This window comes from Monodon monoceros, unplaced genomic scaffold (genome assembly GCF_005190385.1).
Source record: "Monodon monoceros isolate NGI ecotype Baffin Bay Population unplaced genomic scaffold, NGI_Narwhal_1 Super_Scaffold_22, whole genome shotgun sequence".
Classification (NCBI taxonomy): domain Eukaryota; kingdom Metazoa; phylum Chordata; class Mammalia; order Artiodactyla; family Monodontidae; genus Monodon; species Monodon monoceros.
In genome coordinates, this window is record NW_021703779.1 from 49,196,215 (window position 1) to 49,206,426 (window position 10,212).

Sequence of the window (10,212 nt, forward strand, 5' to 3'; positions counted from 1 at the left end):
AGTGTGTAATATGAGGCCACAAATAGTGAGACAAAAGTTAGAGATGTAAGCAGGAGCCAATCATAGAAAGCTTCATGTGTTTTCCTAAGAAAGATAAATTCTCTTCTGCAGTTTATGGAGGTCCCATTGAAGGTTTGAAATTCAGAGTATAATGTAGTCAAATTTGTACTTTAAGAAAGATCCTCATGGAAATTCATGACCATAAGATCATGGCTTATTGTAAAAAGGTGTTGGGACCTGAGAGGGAGCTCCCAAGAGCTTTCTTTTTTAAAGCAGTTCTCTGATTTTTAAAAATGATAAGCTGTGTTATTGTATCATTTTTAAAGAGCTTTCTTCAAATAGCTGAGTTCCCAGCACACTGGCCATGTTATAAATCCTGAAGTCATTGAAGCCTATTCCCTGAGCTGATTTAAACAGCTCCCATAAGGGCTTCACCATAATGTTCCTTCTTTGATACTTGTACTCAATTTATAATCACTGGTCTCTGTCACATTCCCTAAAGAGAGGGCATCTTTGTGTCTTCCATGGTACTCTCAGCCCCATAGGATTGAGCCCTGTCTACTTTCAACCAGTCCCTATTTTAGCCTGGGACCTTAATTTCCTTGCAACTCTATGGCTAATTTCTCCTTGAGGTCTTGTTTTTTTCTGCCTGCTTCTTAGGAATCTCATTGTTTCACACTGAGCCTCCCACTCCTCCATTGTACTTTCATTAACTCCAGTCCCATGTTAACTGTATTGTGCCTAAGTAACTAAATTTCCTCCCTGAACCAGCCCTTGGATGTGTCCAGCTCTCACTAACCAATTCCTAATATATTATAAAGATCAAAACATAGAAAAATGTAATTAAACTGTATCATAAATTTGACAGATAATAAATGCTGTCAGTAATTAATATTTATAGAGTATAATATTAACAATTTTTCAGGATAAGACCCTTGATTACATGAACCTTTTTTACATTTCAGTATTCCACCACACCCCCGACACTCTGCCCAGTCCAGTACCATGATTTATTTTCTACTATGTAGGCATACAATAAATATTTCTGGGATGAATTTTCATTGTCTTCCTAAGCTGCTTAAGAAATTTGGGGAGATTATTTGGAGAACTCAGTTATCACAAATAATCTGTTCAAAAAATAATTATGGGTATACCTCAGTTTGTTCAAAATTCTATTTGGTATAAACTCAAAAGATATCAGGAACAGTAATTGTCTGCTATCAGATAACTTTTTCTGTCCATGAAAAGTCATAAAATTGATTATACAGTTGTTTATTTCTTTTAAAAGAGCTCCAAAATGCCAAGAAGCATAATTTTAATTCTAACCAATATATGCTCCAAGACTTTCAGATGTGGGAAGACAAGGACAGAATGTGAAAGTGGATGAAGCCATAGGCATCTAAAATGCAAGAAATAAATAGGGATTGTTCTTGAATATCACAATGGAAAGATGGATGCCTGCCTACATTTACCAAAACACACAAAAGAGGGGAACCTTCAAGATGGTGGAGGAGTAAGACATGGAGATCACTTTCCTACACACAAATACATTAAAAATACATCTACATGGGGAACAACTCCTACAGAACACTTACTGAATGCTGGCAGAAGACCTCAGACTTCCCAAAAGGAAAGAAAATCCCCACATAACTTCGTAGGGCAAAAGAAAAAAGAGAGACAAAAGAATAGGGACAGGACCTGCACCTCTGGGAGGGATCTGTGAAGGAGGAAACGTTTTCACACAATTAAAAACCCCTTCACTGGTGGAGATGGGGGTTGGGGAGGGGAGAATCTTCAGAGCCATGGAGGAGAGCACAGCAACAGGGGTGCAGAGGGCAAAGTGGAGAGATTCCTGCACAGAGGACCCAGGCTGATGAGCACTCACCAGCCTGAAATGCTTGTCTGCTAAACCATCAGAGTGGGTGGGGGCTGGAACTGAGGCTCAGGCTTCAGAGTTCAGACCCCAGGGAGAGGACTGTGGTTGGCTGCATGAAGACAGCCTGAAGGGGGCTCGTGCACCACAGCTAGCAAGGAGGGAGTCAGGGAAAAAGTCTGGACCTGCAGAAGAGGTAAGAAACCATTATTTTGGAGTGTTCCAGGAGAGGGGATTACTTCTCCATGTACCCACAGAAGGCATGGCACAGCCTAAGCGAGCTCAAGAGATGGGCGTGAACTGCGGCTACCATCTCAGACCCCAGAGATGGGCATGAAATGCTAAGGCTGCTGACACTGCCACCAAAAGTCCTGTGTGCAAGAATGGGTCATGGTCACCCTCTTCCCACTGCCAGGGTACTGTGCAGGACGCCACTGCCAGGGTACTGAGATCCAAGGACAACTTCCATGGGAGAACACATGGCATTCCTCAGGCTGTTGCGACGTCATGCCAGCTTCTGTTGCCACAGGCTCGCCCTACATCCCAGTTACGACTAATATACCCCTCCCTCCACCTGCCCTGATATAGCAAGAGAGCCCAATCAGCCACTGCTTTAACCCCCTCCTGTCTTGGTGGGGAACATACACCTGAGGGTGACCTACATGCAGAGGTGGGACCAAAACCAAAGCTGAACCCCAGGAACTGTGCAAACAGAGAAGAGAAAGAGAAATTTCTCCATGCAGCCTCAGGAGAAGTGGATTAAATCCCCACAATAAACTTGATGAACCCTGCATCTGTGGAATACCTGAATAGACAACAAATGTTCCCAACATTGAGGTGGTGGACTTTGGGAGCAATTGTAGACATAGGATTTGCTGTCTGAGACTGATTTGTTTCTAGTTTTTATGTCAATCTTAGTTTAGATTTTAGTGATTGTTATCATTGGTGGATTTCTTTATTGGTTTGGTTGCTTACTTTTAATTTTTTATTTTAATTTATTTTATTTTATTCATATTTTTTCGTCCTTTTCTTCTGAGCCATGTGGCTGACAGGGTCTCAGTGCTGTGGCTGGATGTCAGGCCTGAGCCTCTGAGGTGCTAAATCTGACCAAGGACATTAGACCACCAGAGACCTCCAGAGCCACATCATATTAATTGGTGGGAGTTCTCCCAGAGATCTCTATATCAGCACAAAGACCCAGCTCCACCCAAGGGTGAGCAAACTCCAGTGTTGGATGCCCCATACCATAGAACTAGCAGGACAGGAACAACATGCCACTCATTAGCAGAGAGGCTGCCTAAAATAATACTAAATACACAGACACCCCAAAACACACCACTGGATGTGGTCCTGCTCACCAGAAAGACAAGATCCAAGCCCACCATCAGAAAAGAAGCACCAGTCCCTTCCACTAAGAAGCTTACACAAGCCACTGAACCAACCTAACGCACTGGGAAGCAGACACCAAAAAAAAAAACCAGGAACAATGAACCTGCGGCCTGCAAAATGGACACCCCCAAACACAGTAAGTTAAACAAAATGAGAAGACAGAGAAATACACAGCAGATGAAAGAGCAAGGTAAAAACCCACCAGACCAAAAAATGAAGAGGAAATAGGCAGTCTACCTTAAAAGGCATTCAGAATAATAATAGTAAACATGATCCAAAATTTTGGAAATAGAATGGAGACAATACAAGAAATGTTTAACAAGGACCTATAAGAACTAAAGAGCAAACACAACAGTGATGAACAACACAATAAATGAAATTAAAATTTCTCTAGAAGGAACCAATAGCAAAATAACTGAGGCAGAAGAACGGATAAGTGACCTGGAAGATAAAATAGTGGAAATAGCTACCACAGAGCAGAATAAAGACAAAATAATAAAAAGAATTGAGGAAAGTCTCAAAGACATCTGGGACAACATAAAAAACACCAAGATTCGAATTATATGGGTCCCAGAAGAAGAAGAGAAAAATAAAGTATGTGAGAATATTTGAAGAGATTACTGTTGAAAACTTCCCTAACATGGGTAAGGAAATAGTCGATCAAGTCCAGAAAGCACAGAGAGTCCCATACAGGATAAATCCAAAGAGAAACATGGCAAGACACATATTAATTAAACTATGAAAAAAATACAAAGAAAAAATATTAAAAGAAGCAAGGGAAAAGCAACAAATAACATACAAGGGAATCCCCATGAGGATAAAAGCTGATCTTTAAGCAGAAACTCTGCAAGCCAGAAGGAAGTGACAGGACATATTTAAAGCGATGAAAGGGAAAAACCTACAACCAAGATTACTCTACCCAGCAAGGACCTTATTCAGATTTGATGGAGAAATTAAAACCTTTACAGACAAGCAAAATTTAAGAGAATTCAGTACCACCAAACCAGCTTTACAATAAATGCTAAAGGAACTTCTCTAGGCTGGAAACGAGAGAAGGAAGAGGCCTACAATAACAAAGAAAAAACAATTAAGAAATGGTAATAGGAACATACATATTGATAATTACCTTAAATGTAAATGGATTAAATGCTCCAACCAAAAGACGTAGACTGGCTGAATGGATACAGAAACAAGACCAGTATGTATGCTGTCTACAGAGACCCACTTCAGACCTAGGGACACATACACACTGAAAGTGAGGGGATGGAAAAAGATATTCCATGCAAATGGAAATCAAAAGAAAGCTGGTGTACCAATTCTCATATCTGACAAAATAAACTCTAAAATAAAGACTAGAATGAGAGACAAAAAGGAAACTACATAATGATCAAGGGAACAATCCAAATAGAAGATATAACGACTGTGAATATTTATGCACCCAACATAAGAGCACCTCAATACATAAGGCAAATGATAACAGCCATAAAAGGGGAAATCAACAGTAAAACAATCATAGTAGGGGACATTAACACCCCACTTTCACCAATGGGCAGATCATCCTAAATGAAAATAAATAAGGAAACACAAGGTTTAAATGACACATTACACAAATAGACTTAATTGATATTTATAGGACATTCCACCCAAAAGAAACAGAATACATTTTCTTCTCAAGTTCTCATGGAACATTCCCCAGGATACATTATACCTTGGGTCACAAATCAAGCCTTGGTAAATTTAAGAAAATTGAAATCATGTCAAATATCTTTTCCAACCATGATACAATGAGACTAGATATCAATTACAGGAAAAGAACTCTAAAGCATACAAACAAATGTAAGCTAAACAATACACTACTAAATAACCAAGAGATCATTGAAGAAATGAAAAAATACTGAGAAACAAAAGACAATGAAAACATGACAAACTAAAACCTACGGCATGCAGCAAAAGATGTTCTAAAAGGGAAGTTTATAGCAATAGAATCTTACCTGAAGAAACAAGAAAGTCTCAAGTAAACAACCTAACCTTACACATAAAGCAATTAGAGAAAGAAAAAAAGAAACCCAAAGTTACCAGAAGGAAAGAAATCATAAAGATCAGATCATAGAAAAATGAAAAAGAAATTAAGGAAAAGATAGCAAAGATCAATAAAACTAAAAGCTGGTTCTTTCAGAAGATAAACAAAATTGATAAACCATTAGCTCATCTCATCAAGAAAAAGAAGATTCCAATCAACGTAATTAGAAATGAAAAAGGAAAAGTAACAACTGACACTGCAGAAATACAAAGGATCATGAGAGATTACTACAAGAAATTATATGCCAAGACACTGGACAACCTGGAAGAAATGGACAAATTCTTAGAAAAGCACAACATTCCAAGATTGAACCAGGAAGAAATAGAAAAAAAAGAAAAAAACACACTAATCACAAGCACTGAAATTGAAACTGTTATTAAAAATCTTCCCACAAACAAAAGCAGAGGACCAGATGGCTTCACATGTGAATTCTACCAAATATTTAGAGAACTGTTAACACCTATTATTCTCAAACTCTTCCAAAATATAGCAGAAGGAGGAACACTCCCAAACTTGTTCTATGAGGCCACCATCACCCTGATACCAAAACCAGACAAAGATGTCACAAAAAAAATAAAATTATAGGCCAATATCACTGGTGAACATAGGCGCAAAAATCCTCAACAAAATACTAGCAAACAGAATCCAACAGCAGATTAAAAGGATCATACACCACGATCAAGTGAGGTTTATCCCAGGAATTCAAGGATTCCTCAATATATGCAAATCAGTCAAGGTGATACACCATATAAACATATTGATGGAAAAAAATCCATGTGATCATTTCAATATATGCAGAAAAACATTCAACAAAATTCAACACCCATTTATGACAAAAACTCTCCAGAAAGTAGGCATAGAGGGAATTTACTTCAACGTAATAAAGGCCATATATGACAAACCCACTGCCAACATCATTCTCAATGGTGAAAAACTGAAACCATTTCCTCTAAGATGAGGACCTAGACAAGGTTGCCCACTGTCACCACTATTATTCAACGTAGTTTTGGAAGTTTTAGCCATGGCAATCAGAGAATAAAAAGAAGTAAATCCAAATCAGAAAAGAAGCAGTAAAACTGTCACTGTTTGCAGAGGACATGATATTATACATAGAGAATCCTAAAGATGCTACCAGAAAACTGCTAGAGCTAATCAATGGATTTGGTAAAGTTGCAGGATACAAAATTAATGCACAGAAATCCCTTGCATTCCTATGCACTAACGATGAAAATTTTGAAAGAGAAATTAAGGAAACACTCCCATTTACCATTGCAACAAAAGGAATAAAATACCTAGGAATAAACTTACAAATGGTGACAAAAGGCCTGTATGCAGAAAACTGTAAGACCCTGATGAAAAAATTAAAGATGATACAAACAGATAGAGAGATATACCATGTTCTTGGATTAGAAGAATCAACATTGTGAAAATGACTATACTACCCAAAGCAATCTGCAGATTCACTGCAATCCCTATCAAACTACCAACAGCACCAGAACTAGAACAACAAATTTTACAATTTGCATGGAAACACAATGGACCCCGAATAGCCAAAGCAATCGTGAGGACGAAAAACAGACCTGGGGAAATCAGGCTCCCTTACTTCAGACTATACTTCAAAACTACAATAATCAAGACAGTATGGTACCAGCACAAAAACAGAAATATAGATCAATGGAATAGGATAGAAAGCCCAGTGATAAAACCATGCATCTACGGTCACCTTATATTTGATTAAGGAGGCAAGAATATACAATGGAGAAAAGACAGCCTCTTCAATAAGTGGTGCTGGGAAAACTGGACAGCTACATGGAAAAGAATGAAATTAGAACACTCCCTAACACGATATACAAAAAAAAAAAAAACAAAAAAAACACAAATGGATTAAAGACCTAAATGTAAGGCCAGCCATTATAAAACTGTTAGAGGAAAACATAGGCCGAACACTCTATGACATAAATCACAGCAAGATCTTTTTGACCCACCTCCTACAGAATGGAAATAAAAGGAAAAATAAACAAATGGGGCCTAATGAAACTTAAAAGCTTTGTGCAGCAAAGGAAACCATAAACAAGATGAAAAGACAACCCTCAGAATTGGAGAAAATATTTGCAAATGAGTAAACGGGCAAAGGCTTAATCTCCAAAATATACAAGCAACTCGTGCAGCTGAATATAAAAGCAAAGAAACAAACAACCCAATCCAAAAATGGGTGGAAGACATAAAGTTACATTTCTCCAAAGAAGATATACAGATTGCCAACAAACACATGAAAGGATGCTCAACATCATAATCATTAGAGAAATGTAAATGAAACTACATTCAGGTATTACCTCACACTGGTCAGAATGGCCGTCATCAAAAAATCTACAAACAATAAATGCTGGTGAGGGTGTGGAGAAAAGGGAACCCTCTTGCACTGTTGGTGGTAATGTAAATTAATGCAGCCACTAGGGAGATAAGTATGGAGGTTTCTTAAAAAGGTAAAACTGAACTAATATATGGTCCAGCAATCCCACTACTGGGCTTTCCCCTGAGAAAACCATAATTCAAAAAGACACATGTACCACAATGTTCATTTCAGTACTATTTACAATAGCTAGCACATGGACACAACCTACGTGTCCATTGACAGATGAACAGGTAAAGAAGAAGTGGCACATATATACAATGGAATATTACTCAGCCATAAATAGAAGCAAAATCGAGTTTTTTGTAGTGAGGTGGATGGACCTATAGTCTGTCATACAGAGTGAAGTAAGTCAGAAAGAGAAAAACAAATATGGTATGCTAACACATATATATGGAATCTAAAGATAGAGAAGAATGGTTCTGATGAACCTAGGAACAGGACTGGAATAAAGGCACATATATAGAGAATGGACTTGAGGACATGGGGAAGGGGAAGTGTAAGCTGGAAGAATAGCATTGACATATGTACCCTACCAAATGTAAAATAGATAGCTAGTGGGAAGCAGCTGCATAGCACAAGGAGATCATCTCAGTGCTTTGTGACCCCCTAGAAAGGTCGGATAGGGAGGGTGGGTGGGAGGGAGGAGCAAGAGGGCAGTGATCTGTGGATATATATATCTGCATATCGGGATATGTATACATATGTATACATATAGCTGATTCACTTTGTTTTACAGCAGAAATGAACACAACATTGTAAAGTAATTATACCCCAAGAAAAATGTTAAAAAATAAAATACCCTGCAATTTAAAAAAAATCACACACACAAAGAGAGTGGGTGGTTTGGAGACTGCTTGGGAGGAAACCATTTGTCTTTCCTACTCAATCCCTTTAATATCTCAGACTCACCATTAAGTGAAAGATTATTTTTCAGAAATAAATCAGATACTGCCATCCTTATCTGCCTCCCATTTCACTTTTCAAAGTTTCTGAACTCAGAACTCGTGTCTCAGTGACTCACCTAATAAATATTAATTTAGTGATTTTTATGCGTGAAGCTTTTTTTTTTTTAATCCCACGTTCAAATCTGATGCTCTGTACCTCCTCTCTGAGTGTCTGACTTTAGGCTTCAGCTTCCTTCTTCAACTGTAGCTAAGAAACTCCCTTTTCTTCTGGCTATGCCGTGCTAAGTAAATGCCCTATCTGTTTCATCCCAGCCTCTGAGCCCTTAGAGGTGGTATCCCAAGCAGGTTTGCCCTAAGACATGATCAGGAATAAACAGCTGGAAAATTACAGAGGGATAAGCAAATTCATCCAGGAAGCCATTCTCATTTTGGAATAAGGGTGGCTGCTTCATGCACAATAGTGTCTTAAACATCCTTTCCCCAAAGTGGTTGGTTTAGTTAGATGAAGACAAAATTGTCAGTGTGAGAGGTGAATGGTACATATACACATATGTTATCACATATGAGCATGTCATAAGTCTCCTGTGATATATATATATATGTGCACATATATATATATATTTCATTTAATTAACAGTAGCATATAGAATGTGGATAAGAAAGTTTCCATATGAATATGTATGTGTTTAATCTCAGAGGTAAAATAGCTGCAATGAAATAAATATGTGAAAGTGGTCAGCAGTCTCAAAGCCTCATCTTCAATTTCAAAATTGCATGTCACAATGACATGTTGAGAATTTGGTGGAATTTAAATGGGGTTCTGATCTAGGAACCTGATCCAAGTGGTTGTGGTCCAAATAATTGGCCAAGTTACTCAGATTTGGACAACAAAAGAACTTTAACTTCACCACAGCTCAGCAAGCAATTTGGACCAAGGCAAAAATCTAGGGATTGGATGAACTAAATTAAAGCACCAAGCAGTGGGGGGAGAAACTACATGAAGGTTGCAGTGGAATGAGTGGGTTGTAATTTTTAAATGGGAGGTTAGAGGAGGCAGAAGAATTATTGGTATGAGTATGAAGTGCTGGTGTTTGAATGACAGAAGTATTGACTCCTTATTCTCTTTCAATTTCCCCTTTAAAGTGATGCTTGCAAATTATCAACAACATCTGGAAGTTTCTTTCTCTTTATCTATTGGTTAACTAGACTAAATATTTATGTGGAATTCCTGTGGAATCTATATCCTCTGAAGTGAATTCCCATCTTTTCTCCATATCCAGCTTTAACTGAGACTTCCCTCCCCCTCTGGGAACATTTTTTCCCTGCCTTTCTCTTCTACCTTCTGCAGTGTAGTAGGTCCCTGTTTCATAATTGTTCTCTCCAATTCTAGTATCACCATCCTCATCCTAATCCTAGCTTTATAAAGTCAATTCTTTGACCCTAACTCTAATGGTCATAACTTCTACTTCGCTTCGGTCCTCCACAACTCTGCTCACTACCTGGAACTTGCAGTCATCAAGAGAGGTTACACCTGATCCTAATTTTTAAATAC